A 19,463-nucleotide genomic window follows, 5' to 3' on the forward strand; every position below is an offset into this window, starting at 1 on the left:
TCTTTAAAGGAGGTGCATATTTCACATAAGATGAAGAGTTGAAAATGTACAAGGATTATTAGTAAAAAACTATGAGCAATATTAAAAATATGACATATGTAAGGAAGGGGAATTCTTTAAAGGAGGTGCATATTTCACATAAGATGAAGAGTTGAAAATGTACAAGGTTTATTAGTAAAAAAAACTATGAGCAATATTAAAATGATTCCATTATGACACATATGTAAGGAAGGGGAGTTCTTTAAAGGAGGTGCATATTTCACATGCTTGAATGAGTTTTAAACTCATAAAAATTGAGATATTTCATCTCTCCTCTCTCCTCATTCAAGTCTAGTTCCAAAAAGTTAGCTTAACTGACCTAAAAATGGTCAATTATTGACCAAACTGATTTAGAAAATTCTAGAATCAGTTTGTTTGGTTAGGAGCTCAATTTTTCCTATAAATAGAAGCCTCCCCCTTGTTGAAAAATATATAGTGTTTATGCATCGTTACTCTACTCCACCTAAGCCAAGAACTGTGAATTCATTTAATAATTCACTAGTTTTTGGAGCTTCCCTCTTTCTTCAATCCCCATTAGTGGCTCCATCAACATACTTAACCAATTGATTGGTTGGGGGCCTCTACCGTGAACAAAGAATCAAGCAAGTTGTAAGGTAATTAGTGAATATTCATCTTTCTATAATTTCTCAATGTTTCTCTCTTCTCAACCCCTCTCAAGCTTGAGAAGTTTAATTGGTATGGTTTTTTTAAATGCTATTGAAGTTTGAATAGTAGTGAAGAGTTACATAATTTAATAAATGCTATTGAAGTTAATTTTCATTTATGTTTAAATTCTAATGATTCTTATGTAAATTCTCTCTCTCACTCAAGAAATGGTCATACTCATGACCCATTCTCAATCCAAATCAAGCTTTTCATAAAGCTTTTCCTTAACCCAAGATTAGGCTATGCTTGAGGCCAAATTAATGGCTTTTTCTTATGCTTTTAGTTTATGTATATTGATGATTCAATCCATTATGGATTAAGGATCCAATTAGAGAATCATTTTAATTATTTCCTTAATGATAAGCTTTATCCCTTAGAAAAATTGAGATTTATCAGTCATAGCAGCGGAGCTATGGCAAAATTTTTATAAAAATTATGCATAAAAAATTTTCATTCAAAGCATAAAAAGAGGACTTCCTACCATATTCTAGGAATCATCATCCTAGATTAATTGAAAGAATTTCATTATAATCATGGAGAAATTTAATTTTAATATTATGCATAAAGGATAAATTTTTATATCAAAAGTGTTATTTTTACCATTTTTATTTTCATGCATAGAAGTATGCATAATGGATAAATTTTTATATCAAGAGTGTTACTTTCATCATTTTTACTTTCATGCATAGAAGTATGCATAAAGGATAAATTTTTATATCAAAAGTGTTATTTTTACCATTTTTATTTTCATGCATAGAAGTATGCATAATGGATAAATTTTTATATCAAAAGTGTTACTTTTATCATTTTTATTTCATACATAAAAGTATGCATAAAAGAAAATTTTTATATCAAAAGTGTTACTTTTATCATTTTTAATTTTCATGCATAGAAGTATGCATAAAGGAAAATTTTTATATCAAAAGTGTTACTTTTATCATTTTTAATTTTCATGCATAGAAGTATGCATAAAGGAAAAATTTTTATATCAAAAGTGTTACTTTTATCATATTGGATTTCATGCATATAGGTATGCATAAAAGATATTCTTTTTATACTAAAAGTATGATTTTCCTCATAAATGGATTTTATGCTTAACTTAGATGCATAAGAGAAATTCTTTTATTCTAAAAGTATAATTCCCTACCAAATTAAAATCATGCATAAGAAGATGCATAAAAGATTGATTTTAATTTCGAAAGTGTTAGTCTCCTTAAATGGAATTTATGTATAAATAAATGTGTAGAGAAATCTTATATCAAATAAAAGAATTCTCTTTTAAAAAAAAGAAAGATATGAAATGTGATAAGATGTGATAAGAGGTGTATGAGATGTGATAAGAATTGATAAGATGCGTATGGAAAGTGATAGGATGTGATAAGAGGTGTGATAAGAGGTGATAAGATGCTTATGAAATAAGTTAGGATGTGATAAGATGAATTAAGATGTGTATGGGGGGATGAGGTAAGAAGTGTATGTGATAGGATAAGATGTATATGGGTTGTGATAGGGCGAGAATGGATGTGATGTAAAAGATTAGATGTGAAGGTATATGGGGTTATATAAATGGGAATGTGAAAATGGATGTATGTATGTGGATGTGTGGATATGGAGATGGGAGTGTGGATGTATGAACATGAAAATGGATATATGCATGAAGATATATATGCATAGATGTAAATGTGGATGTAGATGTAGATGTATAGATGTGAATGGATGTGGATGTATAGATGTGAATGGAAATGTGAATGTGGATGTATGTGAATGTGGATGTAGATGTGGATGTATAGATGTGAATGTGGAATGTGGATGTGGATGTATGTATGTATGTGGATGTAGATGTGGATGTATAGATGTGAATGGGAATGGGGATGTGGATGTATGTGAATGTGAATGTAGATGTGGATGCATGTATGTGAATGTGAATGTAGATGTGAATGTGGAATGTGGATGTATAGATGTGGATGTATGGGAATGTGGATGTGGATGCATGTGAATGTGAATGTAGATGTGGATGTATAGATGTGAATGTGGAATGTGGATGTGGATGTATGTATGTATGTGGATGTAGATGTGGATGTATGGATGTGTATGTATGAATGTGGATATGGGATGTGGATGTATAAATGAGGATGTGAAAATGGAGGTAAGCATGTAGATGTGGATGCATGGATGTGAATGTGGATGTGGATGTGGATGTGGATATGGATGTGTATGTAGGAATGTGGATATGGGATGTGGATGTATAAATGAGGATGTGAAAATGGAGATAAGCATGTAGATGTGGATGTATGGATGTGAATGTGGATGTGGATGTGGATGTATGGATGTGAATATATGATATGTGATGTGAAGGAATCTGAAGTGAAGAGATGGAAAAGGAGGTGATTGGATGAGTACACATATACATGGAATGTGGAATAAGTAATGTGGATTAATGAGGGATAATGTGGAAAAATGAGAGTTAATATAGAAACTGTATTTGTAAACTGTTTGTAAATGCTGTTTGTAAATGGCTGTTTTATGTCAAGAATGCTGGGGAAGCATTTTGACCGTCTTGTGATTAAGGTCGTGGAGACCTAACTGATAAAGTTGCAACTGCTGACGGAGAGTCAATGGAGGACGTCTCGCGTAGCAAGGTCGACCGAGGTCTTGACCAGCCTCGGTTCGATTAAAATGGTGAGCTTCCGGTACGGTGGATGAGGGACCAAGGAAGCGGCCTATGAGTGAAGCGCTAGGTCACCTGCGAAGGATCCTAGAGGGTGCTGACCATACGGTGCTCGGGCTCTGGGTCGCCTAGGATACCCACGCGTGCGTCGAGGAAGATATTGGAACAAGGAGTAAGAGTTGTTTTGTGAAACCGGACATGGATCTGGTTGACTGACCTTGCTGGTCCTCAACGGATGAGTCCATGGCTCTTTTATATGGATCTGTTGGTTGATCTTTCTGATCTTCAACGAGAGTCCATCTTGATAAGTGATTATATTGCCGAGTATTATGGGCTAGGAACTATGGAAACGGCCTCTGTGTGGACAGGTGGTGAGCGTTCTAGTTGCCAATAATGCCATAGATACTCTGATGAAGGAATGATGGGAAATTATGAATCAACTGGATAAATTGGGAGATTGTGATCAGTGGTACTATGGTTTCATTAAAGGATTGTTTTAAAGTTAGTTGATGCTAAGAAAAAGGCAATTTTCATATTGGGTGTGTAAGTGGTGTGGCTAGTTTTATGTTTGCATGAAATTCCGGCTAGGGGGCCTTGGAACTCTTTTCTTTGGTACCCGGGACAAAACCTAACCAAATTCCAAATTGGATCCCATCACTACAGTGGTTGGGCGGTTGGCTAACCCATGGGATCGGATGGGGTTAGGCTGGACTGATGGATCGGTAAATCGAGACTCAATTTCTGTTATTACGATAGATAAAATAAATCCTGGATAGTAATTGTTCTATGGATAGGAATCAACGGCTGTGCCTCCTTGGTGGGGAAAAAAGCGTTGGTCCCAATGATCCAAGTGCAAGTTTCTTCCTTGATCTGACCAAGTATCTTTATAGATGCAGTCGGATCTGTTTGATCAGTAAGGGTTTTGACTACGTTAGAGTAAAAATTATCCTGGTGGAATCGCCCGTGCTTTCCGGATAAGGGAAGTTTTTTCGGGTCTAGTTTTGGAAAAACCGACGGATTAGTCTTTTGTCCGGATATCCGTGGACGAGGCCCCGAGTGTGGGACCCTGCCTCGCGCAAGAAGTGCTACTTCCGCTGCTAGTACCCCGAATCCGTTGCGCGGTGGGAACAGGGGGATCTCACAGTTGGTATCAGAGCATTTGGTTAATAAAGATCAACTGAGAAGACAAATATGTCAAAAATTTATCAAGAAACACAAAAAGGTTGTAATTGTGTGATATAAGTCATACAAATTGATATTCAAACTAAAATTCGTAATTTGGTAATTGGGTCTTCAGATGGAAGTACTGTAATTATATAGAATCCCTGACTTGCTTGAGGCCTAGACATGATGGTATTTACCTTATAATTCCAAGGACCGTGACTACCCGTATATACCGAGAGTATACTGCAGCTCTTTACTGACAGTATATATGAGTAAATCTAAGACTTGAAATTATAAGCATTATTGCTATCCAGAGGATGATTTCGAATGTGGTTGATATGATTTTTAATTCTGTTTGAGAATTGATGAATTGATTTGGATTCTGATTGAAAAATGATGATCCCTGAAATTTGGTTGAAATGTAATAAGCTGAGCGAAACCTCAATGAGGATGAATGGGACGAGTCCCTGTGATGATATTCATAATTGGAATGATGATAATGATTTCAGCAAATCACTATGAGATTAATGGATTGTGCTGTCAGATTACTACTATTAATACTTGACCATTAGATCAAGTTAAGGGATGACAAATTGAGAACTTACTTGACTGAAATTCCCGTGGAGGAATGTTCAGAAGGAAATTTTTCGGTCTAATGGACCATAATCATGTTAAAGATATGAATGATATGATCTGAATGAATTGTTGATGAGATCTAAGGGATATTTATCCCAGTATTCTGTTGGGTTGACCAGAATATAAGGAACCCCAGAATAAAATTGGATCTTAAGAAAAAGAGTTATCCTTTACCTTGCGAGATGAGGACATCTCGCACTTTTTTAAGTGGGGTAGAATGTAAGATTCCTCCCCAGCCTTAGAGGTATACAGGAGTAAGAATCTCCCTTTCTGATCTTATAATTATTCTCTCTCTAAAATAAAAGAAAGATTCTGTTTAAAAAAGGAAGAACCTTTTTCCTGAATACTTCACAAGAGTCCCACCTGTTTTAAGGATTCAGAAGTGAGAATCGATGTTTTGGATATCAAGGTTTTGGTCTCGAGTACGGCCCAAAAGAAGTTCTTTATCTCTTGGGAAGTATAAGAAGTTATCTCCCAGATATTGTGGACCAATGAAAGTAGGTGATTTAGCTTACGAACTTCTTTTATCTCCTCATCTCAAAGTTTTGAATGCCTTCTATAGAAAAATGTGCCAAACCCAAATCATGGAAAGACGGTAAAACTTCAGTGGCAAGTTACCGTTGGCTTCTAAGTTACGCTAGCTCCTTCCTTTATATAAGTCGTAACTTTTACTTGTCCTTCACAGTAATCTTACTTCCATCGATCTCCTTTCTTTCTTAATCTCCTTCATGGCTTGGCAACAAGAATTAGTTTTATCCATGATGATTTCTCACCTTCAAGACGCAAGGGAGTCTGTGAAGAAAGATTTTATAGAGCAGTATGAGCGCTCACTTTTCCCTCACTTGGGAACTTCTGTAGCGCAGACAAAATGGCGGACCTATCAAGACATAACTAGGGTAACACCCTGGGGTCAGCAGCACTTTCGTAACAATGTCCGCTTGGCCATGGTTATTGAAGCTTTGGGTTTGGGTCCCCGATACTACTGCGTCATGAGATCAAGGCATCCTGGGTTTTCTGAGCGGGTCTTCTTACTGGCGTGTTTTCTTCCTCATGAGAAGATATGCCTTTACCCCGTTTTTGGCTTGCCTCTCAGAGGTCCTTTTGTTAGAACACCTCATACCACTGAGATAGGCGCAGCAATAACCCACAGAATCATTCCCATAGATGAGTTACCTTATACTTGTGCAGCTTGTGAGGACTGCTTTTGTGATCATATGATGGACGGGCTTATGGAAGTGTAAAGAGTTCTTCTATCTTTACTGTATAAGTTCCGAGAATGAATAAAGTTTAAATCTTGTTCTTATTTTGAATCTTGCTCTCTTTAAGACGTTTCTTGGTGGTTAATCTTGATTAAAATTTTTCTCTAAGTCTCATATTCGTGCATCTTGCGAAATTATCCCAGTTTGCGAGATGAGGACATCTCGCATTTTTTAAGTGGGGTAGAATGTAAGATTCCTCCCCCACCCCCTTTTTGATGTCTAGTATCTTTCCTTGTAATCAATCCCTCTTTAGAAATATAAAGACCTTGTTTCTATCTGTTTTAGCCTAGAGAGAGAAAAATATTCTAGAGAGAGAATATTCAGATTTTGAATATTTTTGGATAGAAAAATATCTCTTCTAATTCAGATGAGTTCCCCTGAAACAGAAATTCAAAAAGAATTTTTCAATGTGCAATTGGAATTAATTGAAAATAGGTATAAAGAACCTTAGCCTAAGGGTCTAGATTTTCAGAAATCTTTAGACTATAATCCAATTAAGGTTCCTATGGACCAATAGCATCAATCCATGTGTAGGGAGGAGATAAATCTAGCTTGTAAAAAGAAAATACCCAAAAATGAGTAAATGCTCACATGAGGTGAAGAGTTGAAAATGTACAAGGTTTATTAGTAAAAAACTATGTGCAATATTAAAAATATGAGATATTTTGGGTATAATGATTTTATTATGACACATATGTAAGGAAGGGGAGTCCCTTAAATGCTCACATAAGATGAAGAGTTGAAAATGTACAAGGTTTATTAGTAAAAAACTATGAGCAATATTAAAAATATGACATATGTAAGGAAGGGGAATTCTTTAAAGGAGGTGCATATTTCACATAAGATGAAGAGTTGAAAATGTACAAGGATTATTAGTAAAAAACTATGAGCAATATTAAAAATATGACATATGTAAGGAAGGGGAATTCTTTAAAGGAGGTGCATATTTCACATAAGATGAAGAGTTGAAAATGTACAAGGTTTATTAGTAAAAAAAACTATGAGCAATATTAAAATGATTCCATTATGACACATATGTAAGGAAGGGGAGTTCTTTAAAGGAGGTGCATATTTCACATGCTTGAATGAGTTTTAAACTCATAAAAATTGAGATATTTCATCTCTCCTCTCTCCTCATTCAAGTCTAGTTCCAAAAAGTTAGCTTAACTGACCTAAAAATGGTCAATTATTGACCAAACTGATTTAGAAAATTCTAGAATCAGTTTGTTTGGTTAGGAGCTCAATTTTTCCTATAAATAGAAGCCTCCCCCTTGTTGAAAAATATATAGTGTTTATGCATCGTTACTCTACTCCACCTAAGCCAAGAACTGTGAATTCATTTAATAATTCACTAGTTTTTGGAGCTTCCCTCTTTCTTCAATCCCCATTAGTGGCTCCATCAACATACTTAACCAATTGATTGGTTGGGGGCCTCTACCGTGAACAAAGAATCAAGCAAGTTGTAAGGTAATTAGTGAATATTCATCTTTCTATAATTTCTCAATGTTTCTCTCTTCTCAACCCCTCTCAAGCTTGAGAAGTTTAATTGGTATGGTTTTTTTTAAATGCTATTGAAGTTTGAATAGTAGTGAAGAGTTACATAATTTAATAAATGCTATTGAAGTTAATTTTCATTTATGTTTAAATTCTAATGATTCTTATGTAAATTCTCTCTCTCACTCAAGAAATGGTCATACTCATGACCCATTCTCAATCCAAATCAAGCTTTTCATAAAGCTTTTCCTTAACCCAAGATTAGGCTATGCTTGAGGCCAAATTAATGGCTTTTTCTTATGCTTTTAGTTTATGTATATTGATGATTCAATCCATTATGGATTAAGGATCCAATTAGAGAATCATTTTAATTATTTCCTTAATGATAAGCTTTATCCCTTAGAAAAATTAAGATTTATCAGTCATAGCAGCGGAGCTATGGCAAAATTTTTATAAAAATTATGCATAAAAAATTTTCATTCAAAGCATAAAAAGAGGACTTCCTACCATATTCTAGGAATCATCATCCTAGATTAATTGAAAGAATTTCATTATAATCATGGAGAAATTGAATTTTAATATTATGCATAAAGGATAAATTTTTATATCAAAAGTGTTATTTTTACCATTTTTATTTTCATGCATAGAAGTATGCATACTGGATAAATTTTTATATCAAGAGTGTTACTTTCATCATTTTTACTTTCATGCATAGAAGTATGCATAAAGGATAAATTTTTATATCAAAAGTGTTATTTTTACCATTTTTATTTTCATGCATAGAAGTATGCATAATGGATAAATTTTTATATCAAAAGTGTTACTTTTATCATTTTTATTTCATACATAAAAGTATGCATAAAAGAAAATTTTTATATCAAAAGTGTTACTTTTATCATTTTTAATTTTCATGCATAGAAGTATGCATAAAGGAAAATTTTTATATCAAAAGTGTTACTTTTATCATTTTTAATTTTCATGCATAGAAGTATGCATAAAGGAAAAATTTTTATATCAAAAGTGTTACTTTTATCATATTGGATTTCATGCATATAGGTATGCATAAAAGATATTCTTTTTATACTAAAAGTATGATTTTCCTCATAAATGGATTTTATGCTTAACTTAGATGCATAAGAGAAATTCTTTTATTCTAAAAGTATAATTCCCTACCAAATTAAAATCATGCATAAGAAGATGCATAAAAGATTGATTTTAATTTCGAAAGTGTTAGTCTCCTTAAATGGAATTTATGTATAAATAAATGTGTAGAGAAATCTTATATCAAATAAAAGAATTCTCTTTTAAAAAAAAGAAAGATATGAAATGTGATAAGATGTGATAAGAGGTGTATGAGATGTGATAAGAATTGATAAGATGCGTATGGAAAGTGATAGGATGTGATAAGAGGTGTGATAAGAGGTGATAAGATGCTTATGAAATAAGTTAGGATGTGATAAGATGAATTAAGATGTGTATGGGGGGATGAGGTAAGAAGTGTATGTGATAGGATAAGATGTATATGGGTTGTGATAGGGCGAGAATGGATGTGATGTAAAAGATTAGATGTGAAGGTATATGGGGTTATATAAATGGGAATGTGAAAATGGATGTATGTATGTGGATGTGTGGATATGGAGATGGGAGTGTGGATGTATGAACATGAAAATGGATATATGCATGAAGATATATATGCATAGATGTAAATGTGGATGTAGATGTAGATGTATAGATGTGAATGGATGTGGATGTATAGATGTGAATGGAAATGTGAATGTGGATGTATGTGAATGTGGATGTAGATGTGGATGTATAGATGTGAATGTGGAATGTGGATGTGGATGTATGTATGTATGTGGATGTAGATGTGGATGTATAGATGTGAATGGGAATGGGGATGTGGATGTATGTGAATGTGAATGTAGATGTGGATGCATGTATGTGAATGTGAATGTAGATGTGAATGTGGAATGTGGATGTATAGATGTGGATGTATGGGAATGTGGATGTGGATGCATGTGAATGTGAATGTAGATGTGGATGTATAGATGTGAATGTGGAATGTGGATGTGGATGTATGTATGTATGTGGATGTAGATGTGGATGTATGGATGTGTATGTATGAATGTGGATATGGGATGTGGATGTATAAATGAGGATGTGAAAATGGAGGTAAGCATGTAGATGTGGATGCATGGATGTGAATGTGGATGTGGATGTGGATGTGGATATGGATGTGTATGTAGGAATGTGGATATGGGATGTGGATGTATAAATGAGGATGTGAAAATGGAGATAAGCATGTAGATGTGGATGTATGGATGTGAATGTGGATGTGGATGTGGATGTATGGATGTGGATATGGATGTGAATATATGATATGTGATGTGAAGGAATCTGAAGTGAAGAGATGGAAAAGGAGGTGATTGGATGAGTACACATATACATGGAATGTGGAATAAGTAATGTGGATTAATGAGGGATAATGTGGAAAAATGAGAGTTAATATAGAAACTGTATTTGTAAACTGTTTGTAAATGCTGTTTGTAAATGGCTGTTTTATGTCAAGAATGCTGGGGAAGCATTTTGACCGTCTTGTGATTAAGGTCGTGGAGACCTAACTGATAAAGTTGCAACTGCTGACGGAGAGTCAATGGAGGACGTCTCGCGTAGCAAGGTCGACCGAGGTCTTGACCAGCCTCGGTTCGATTAAAATGGTGAGCTTCCGGTACGGTGGATGAGGGACCAAGGAAGCGGCCTATGAGTGAAGCGCTAGGTCACCTGCGAAGGATCCTAGAGGGTGCTGACCATACGGTGCTCGGGCTCTGGGTCGCCTAGGATACCCACGCGTGCGTCGAGGAAGATATTGGAACAAGGAGTAAGAGTTGTTTTGTGAAACCGGGCATGGATCTGGTTGACTGACCTTGCTGGTCCTCAACGGATGAGTCCATGGCTCTTTTATATGGATCTGTTGGTTGATCTTGCTGATCTTCAACGAGAGTCCATCTTGATAAGTGATTATATTGCCGAGTATTATGGGCTAGGAACTATGGAAACGGCCTCTGTGTGGACAGGTGGTGAGCGTTCTAGTTGCCAATAATGCCATAGATACTCTGATGACGGAATGATGGGAAATTATGAATCAACTGAATGCTGAAAGCGGTTTTTAAGTACATGTGATTGATTTGTAATCTAGAAAAGAGGAGGGCCAGAAGGTGCGACGAATAACGGCTATTCAAGAGCACCGCATAGGGCATTTTCGCACCCCCGGCCCGGCTCCATGGCCTTGTGGTCTCGGGTCCTTCCATCCAACTTGGGAGATTGTGATCAGTGGTACTATGGTTTCATTAAAGGATTGTTTTAAAGTTAGCTGATGCTAAGAAAAAGGCAATTTTCATATTGGGTGTGTAAGTGGTGTGGCTAGTTTTATGTTTGCATGAAATTCCGGCTAGGGGGCCTTGGAACTCTTTTCTTTGGTACCCGGGACAAAACCTAACCAAATTCCAAATTGGATCCCATCACTACAGTGGTTGGGCGGTTGGCTAACCCATGGGATCGGATGGGGTTAGGCTGGACTGATGGATCCGTAAATCGAGACTCAATTTCTGTTATTACGATAGATAAAATAAATCCCGGATAGTAATTGTTCTATGGATAGGAATCAACGGCTGTGCCTCCTTGGTGGGGAAAAAAGCGTTGGTCCCAATGATCCAAGTGCAAGTTTCTTCCTTGATCTGACCAAGTATCTTTATAGATTCAGTCGGATCTGTTTGATCAGTAAGGGTTTTGACTACGTTAGAGTAAAAATTATCCTGGTGGAATCGCCCGTGCTTTCCGGATAAGGGAAGTTTTTTCGGGTCTAGTTTTGGAAAAACCGACGGATTAGTCTTTTGTCCGGATATCCGTGGACGAGGCCCCGAGTGTGGGACCCTGCCTCGCGCAAGAAGTGCTACTTCCGCTGCTAGTACCCCGAATCCGTTGCGCGGTGGGAACAGGGGGATCTCACAAGTGTTGTGGACAAAGGAAAGAAGAAGGTTGAAGGAATTGGAATTACAGGTTATGAGTCATCAAGTTCAGAGAGTTTGGATGAGGAGCTTGGCATACCTATTTTACGCACACCTGGGTGCTAGGCAGGATAGATATGTGCCACCACATGCTAGAGTGACAGGAGTTCAGAGTGATCCGCATGCATTGCGGAGATCACAAAGGGTCAGATATCCAATTGACAGATTGACATATCGAGATTTTGCTATGCATTATGTATATATGACATCTATGGTGAAGCATGTGGAACCTACATGCTATACAGAAGCTGTTGGAAAGCATGTATGGGAGAAAGCAATGGATGTTAAGATGGACGCATTGGTTCATAATGATACATGGGACTTGGTTGCATTACCAAAGGACAAAAATGTTATTGGCTGTAAATGGGTTTACAAAGTGAAGTGCAAATCTGATGGTTCTATTGAGAGACATAAAGCAAGATTGGTAGCAAAGGGTTATGCACAAACCCAAGGATTGGACTATGATGAAACGTTTAGTCCAGTGGCAAAGATGGGAACAGTAAGAGCAGTCATTGCTATGGCTGCAACTAATGGCTGGGGAATGCATCAGATGGATGTCAAAAATGCATTTCTAAATGGAGATCTACAAGAAGAAGTGTATATGGCACAGCCAGAAGGGTATGTACACCCAAGATATCCCACTCATGTATGCAAATTGAAAAAGGCATTATATGGTCTGAAGCAAGCACCTCGTGCTTGGAGTGATAAGATGAGCAGATATCTTATCTCTCTTGGGTTTCAAATTTCTACAGCAGATTCTTCACTCTATGTGAAGAAGACAGAACATGGGATTGTTTTACTTGTCATCTATGTGGATGACTTGATTATCACAGGTGATCATGGTGTAGATGTGATGCATGTCAAGAAAGCTTTGAGTGGGCAATTTGACATGAAAGACCTTGGTGAGTTGAGATACTTTCTTGGAATTGAAGTGATCAAAGACCATGCAGGTACATGGTTAGTACAGTGCCAATATGCATTGGATATGTTGGCAAAATATGGCATGACAGGGTGTAAGCCTATGAATACACCTTTGGAGCAAAATGTGAAGTTGCGGGCTGATTATGGTGATGAGTTGGATGATCCATCTATGTACAGAAAGATGGTTGGTAGTCTCATTTACATGACTATCACTTGCCCGGATTTGAGTTATGCTGTGGGGCTAGTAAGCTAGTTTATGCAGAGCCCCAGAAAACCTCATTTGGATGCAGTGAGACGTATTATGAGATATGTTAAGACCACTGCACATTATGGTCTACTTTATGAGAGTGGTAAAAGCTTGGATATACATGGCTACACAGATGCTGATTGGGCAGGTAGCTCATATGACAGGAGGTCTACTAGTGGATATTCTTTTACACTTGGAAGTGCCGTGGTGAGTTGGAGTAGCAAGAAGCAACCTACAGTTGCTTTATCCAGTACAGAGGCTAAATATAGAGGTGTAGCCATTGCTACTTGTGAGGCAGTATGGTTAAAGAATCTCTTGGCAAATTGGGTGAGCCTATTGATGGCAAAGTTGTCATTCATTGTGACAACATGAGCAGTATACAGTTGGCCAAGAATCCAGTGTTTCATGTGAGGACCAAACACATAGAGGTCCATTATCACTTTATCAGAGAGAAGGTGCTGGTGGATGGTGCAGTTGATCTACAGTATGTGAAGACTGATGAGTAGGTGGCAGACATCTTTACAAAGCCACTTAGCAGGGAGAAGTTTGAGTACTTCCAGACTATGTTGGATGTACATGGGATGAGCTTGAGGGGGAGTGTTGAGAGTCTTGATATCCCAAGCTCATCTACATCTTCATCGGCAGTACATCATGAGCTTGAGAGGGGCTGTTGAGATTCAAGCTCGATGTCAGTGTGTGCCAGCTATGCTATGTGCTGGCATGTTAGGTAGGAACATGTGTGAGACATAAATGACCGCGTCCAGCTAGTCATCGTGTGTGGACATTAGCTAGAGTTAGATGTGTGTGGACACAACTCATAGAGTGTCGTGTGTATTATGGATTAGGGCTTTTTATGCATTGTGTGAGAAGGGAGATGGCTTCCCTCTATGGTTAGGGTTTGCAATATACATTAGGGTTTGCTCCTGTGTGTGTGTCTCCTCTCCCTCTACCGTTCTTTCAACACTTTTATGCTCCCTTAGGTGAAATTTGTTGTGGGCATCACTTTGTCACTTTATTCTATCAACAGCATCATCCATTTCCACATTGTCAAGAGTGTGCAGCACGACTCGTATTAGGAGAAGCTTCACACATTTGTTGGCTATGCCGCTCTTACTTTCGACGATATGGCACGGGCTTAATGAAACAAATTGTGGCAATTACACCCCAACGCCATAACCTTCTTGATGTGAGAGTACCAGACTGAGGACCAAATCAGCGTAGATTACTTGAGGAGGTTCAAGCACAACAATGGAGGGATACATGCATAAATGACTTGCAACCACCTATCTTGCAAGCCCTTCTTCCCTGAGCCTCAACATGTCAATTTTGGATAACTATGAGTACCTATATTGAGCAATTCCAAAATTGGAATTGTCTGCTTAACCTTCCCATAGAACCAATGCCATATTTTAGCGAGGAAGCACTCCTTCCTCTACCACCTTCTCCAGAGGCCGGCTTTTGTACAGGGTTGTCCTTGCATCCTGAAGTGATTGATACCATCTTTCTAGCAGAAGTGGACACGGATCCACCACCAGTGCAAGGATAATCTTATCAACTCCACAATAAGATCAACAAGCCAGGGCACTTTTCTCCCACTGGGTTTTTCCCCTTGGCTATATTCGATGATTGGCACCAATAACAAATTTTATTCTTTTCTTTTCTTGTTTGTTAATAAGACATAACAAATTTTATTCTTTTCTTTTCTTGTTTGTTAATAAGACATTTTGCAGAGATCTCAGCTAAACAAGAGTATACAAACACGTCCCAATAGTCCACCTACCGTGCACACAAATTAGGAAGGGGGAGACATGTAATGCCTACAAAGAGCAAAGAGAAGCAATCTGCACATCAGCAATGCATCAAGACAAACGCACAACATCAACGAGCACTACAACAGGTGTATTCAAATCATAATCTTTTGTTCTTTATGTGCTTTTCACTTTTGCATATATTGTTTGCATAATCACACACAATTGGCTGGTTTAAGTTTTAAATTAGTTGTTACTATGTGGTGAGTGATTTCTAGATTCTTAGAGGACTTAGTAGATGGTATTTCTATTTGAAGATGATGTAAGACATATGCCAACGAAGTATGCCAAGTTCTTATGCTCTCAAAGTATATTAGTTATCCCTAGTGGTAGCTACCTCTTAGGTATGGGCTAGGTGCTACGATAAATAAAAAATTTACAAAACACATGCCCTAAAAAATATATACAAGTGACTCGAGACGTGACGTGTCTACGGCCATGTGGAATGCTTAGTAGGACCTTGGGATGTCTTAGCACCTTGGGGCCGATGCCTTGGTTTCCATGGGGTGAACACTGACGTCTAAAGATTAAGAAGAAGACCTTCAAGGACTCTATCGCCTTGATAGATGCTAGTAGGACTCTAGGGTACATTATGGGCTCTCGAGATCGATGCCCTCATCTTCATGGGTACTCCTTATGTCAAAAAGAAAGAAAAGGGTCTGTCACCCTTGAGATAGTTAGCAGCCTTTAGATTCTCTTCGCGGAGGTCTCTTGGCCATTGCTTGGGTCTCATTGGGATGGAACCTTCCTCTTTATCAAGGTAAAAGTAATAATTCTCTTTAATCTTCTATTCTTTACACCCAAAAAAAAAAGAAAGAAAGGTCCAATCACCATGGCTTATATTTAGGAGTAGGGTTGCCACTTAGGACATTGGGACTGCGGTCATAACCTGCGGTGTACAAGCACACTTGCCTTTGCATAGAACTATCTACCACTTAGTCTCACTTTGACTAGTCTTTACTCACTTCTTTTAGCACTCTTTAAAACTCTAATCGGCCTTTCACTTGCATGCTCATGTGTGAGATTGACATTTCTGGTTTTTTTTTTTCAATAAAAGGCTTTACTTGTCTTCCATTGTTTTTTGCAGCTTTTGTTTCTACCGCGCCCGAGGACGCGCACGATTTAGGAAGGGGAGAATGTTCCACGGGAACACGGAGTAGGGAAGGAGGCCGGAAGCAATTAATGCGAGAGAGCGGGATTGTAGCCATGGGAACATAAAGACACACATAATTTTTCCATATTTTTGGGCCGAAGTGCAATGTAAATCGTTTTAGGCTAATGTGGATTCTAAATGAGAGTTCTAAGTGTATTAAGAAAGGCTCACTTATGGGGTTGTCCGCCCATGTGTGAAAGAGGCCTAGGGTTAGGGTTAGTGACATCTCTATAAAAGAGATGTTAGCTAAAGAAAGGGGACGTTTTTGGCCATTCTCATAAGCTATTGAGTAAAGCTCTTGAGCTCTCAAGCTATGGCAACTCTCTAACTCTCTCTATTGTACTCTAATGAGTATCAAGCTCCAATGAGTATAGCTCCACTTCTTTCTCTTAATCTGTTTTAGCATCATTGAAGTAGATTAATCTATGATTAGTTGAATGCTTCTTTCTTTCTCTTGTGTATGTTGCATGCTTGTAGTGTGTGTGTGTGTGTAGTCTCCATTGATGCAAGCTCTTGCCCACTCCATTGACAATGAGTTATTCATGGATAGACTCTCTCTATGAGCTTGTGGGTTTGTGAATGTTACATTCTATGCTTGCCTAAGCTTGTGGGTTAGTAGATGCATGCTTGTGGATTTGCTGGCATTAGGGAAAGCTAAGATTTAATCAATGTTTGAATGGGATTAAGAGATTGCCATGCATTGCTTGTTCTCTTGATTAGTGTAGTGGGTTTAAGGGATTGAGAGATTGATTGAGATGTTGAATGGTTGAATCGTCAAGTGGTGGTTCATGTATGTGAGCTCTCCCGCGGGATAAGCCTTCATGCACTAATCGGGTCGAGTCCTCAGATTGACATTGTGTTTCTCAACACATTTTTTGATCGGTAGTACTCTATGAGCACTATATTGCATGGTAGAAAGAACCGCTCTTCACTTCCTACGCATGCCGATAGCAACCTATGCATGTAGGGCATGCCACTAGCATCCAATACATGCCACTAGCTACCTACGCATGCCAGTAGCATCCTACGCATGCCGGTAGCAACCAACGCATGCCGGTAGCTTCCAGCGTATGCCAGTAGCTTCCTACACATGCTGGTAAAACAACCAATGCATGCTAATAGCTTCCAATGCATATCGATAGCTTCCTACGCATGCTGGTAGTAGCTACCTATGCAAGCCAGTAGCTACCAATGCATTATGCCGGTAACTAACAATACATTATGCCGGTAGCTTCCTACGCATGCCGGTAGCCTCTTATGCATGCCGGTAGCTTCCAACTCATGGCGGTAGCTTCCTACGTATGCCGATAGCTACCTGCGCATACCGGTAGCTACCTACACATGTCGGTAGCTTCCTACGCATGCCGGTAGCTTCCTACGCATGTTGGTGGCAACACCAATGGAAGCCGATAGCAACCAATTCATGCGGGTAGCATCCTATGCATGCTGGTAGCTATCTACGCATGCCGGTAGCTTCCTACGCATGTCGATGGCAACCAATGGAAGCCGGCGGTAGCAACCAATGCATGCAGGTAGCATCCTATGCATGATGCCAGTAGCTACCTACGCATGCCAGTAGCTTTCAACGCATGTCGGTAGCTTCCTACGCGCACACCGAGATAGCTTCCTATGTGCATGCCGATAGCTGCCAATGCATGTCGGTAGCTTTATGCATTATGCCGATAGCTACCTACGCATGCCGATAGCTTCCTACGCATGCTGGTAGCTTCCAATGCATGTCGATAGCCATATGTATAAGACTATATACATAAGGCCATATGCATAAGAGTTTTAAGTATTTATGTTTTTTCTTGGATAGATGGCAAATAACTTGAGGTGTGATGTTACACGTGAAGGAGGAGTCGATATCCCAACAATATTTGTAAGTATATATTAGCCTCAAATTGTATCTTATCTTTTAATTAAAGAAGGTTATCTTAAATAACAACTTTCTAAAATGTTCATTTGTTTGTATGTCTATAGCTTACAAAAGTGGACCACCCCCCTACGCAAGATGAATATGATTTTGCATTACAACGGGGTTTACAAGCTCTATTTGATAGGGTGCAAGATGAAAGATATATTGTTATTACTGGAGGAGATGCTTGGAATGCATGGCAAGTAAGTACATTCCTAAACCCTAAACCTCTTTGTTTTTGCAAAACTGATTCTCACTTGTGTTAGTTTTATTGTGTTTTAGGATCATGTAACTAGAAATGGTGGTGCAAACATCCATGCCAGTAGCAATGGAAATGTGAGAAGCGAAGGGGCTGGAGCTACAAGGAATAATACTAATCACACATCATGAGATCTAGATAGACCCTAGCTCCATAGGTTTTCATCACGCTTTATCTTGTATATGATTTCTTTGGAATCATACACTTATGTAATTTCGTTAAGTATTGTAATTGAATTTTAACAGTCCTAATACCATGAATTGCAAATGTCTTTTCTTTTGGTATTTGTCAAGTTTTACATTACACTTATCCATGATGATGTGAAATTATGTTAGTGTCTACATTAGAGAAAAAAGGGCTAGGCAGATTGGGAAGTCTTGTGCAGACTCTCCAGTCTACCCTAGCTTTTTTTATTATGCAGTACTTTTGCTACTCATCAGCAGCGAAATAGTGATGCAGAGTGCAAACAGCAACGTGTTTAGCAGTGATATAGGCCCAACATCTCCGTACCCTTCTAGTTATAAAAGCGCTACTATTTTCACTGCTAAACCCTTATTCTGTTGTAGTGCCTCTCTTTTATCTATTCTATAGTGGTAGCCTCTCTACTGTTGTACAACAAGAAAAAGGGAAAACCATCACCCCTCCCTCTCTCTCTCTCTTCAACTCTACTCGCGTGAGGCAGAGATCCTTGCTTCTGCGGCAATCATCACCTCTCTCTTTCGAATAGTGCGAGGAAGATCCATGCCGCGATTCTCTTCTCATGTCTCTCATGCTAAGGTATAGGCATTAATTTATTAATGCCCACATTAGTAGGCATTAATAAATTAATGCCATGCACAAAAATATGAATTGATTATAGATACCATACACAAAAAGGTGAATATAATATATAGATACCACACACAAAAGGTTAATATACATTAATAGGTGGGCAATGCATATTGAGATTAAGGATGTTCAAGACAAAGGCTCAGGATCTCGTTACATACTCAACTGTGATAGAGCCTACTATGAAGAAAAATGGCTTCTTGACTAACACAACCTAGACAACCCCATTGTAGATAGTCATCTCACAAGTGTATCATAGATATGGTAGATGCTGGCCTATAGTTGGTTTGAAACTTGCGTTAAATGAGGTGACACATGTAGTACGGCCTGTATTGTTTC

General features: G+C 38.1%; 1 protein-coding gene across 1 annotated transcript in view; it reads right to left on the minus strand.

Annotated features, from left to right (window-relative positions):
- Window positions 1–19,463, minus strand: part of LOC147616722 (protein DMR6-LIKE OXYGENASE 1-like) — a 310,722-nt gene that overhangs the window by 244,077 nt on the left and 47,182 nt on the right. The gene's annotated exons all lie outside the window — the stretch shown is intronic.

The sequence above is a fragment of the Cibotium barometz genome, chromosome 38, assembly GCF_041138505.1.
Source record: "Cibotium barometz isolate CiBa-2024 chromosome 38, ASM4113850v1, whole genome shotgun sequence".
Classification (NCBI taxonomy): Eukaryota; Viridiplantae; Streptophyta; class Polypodiopsida; order Cyatheales; family Cibotiaceae; genus Cibotium; species Cibotium barometz.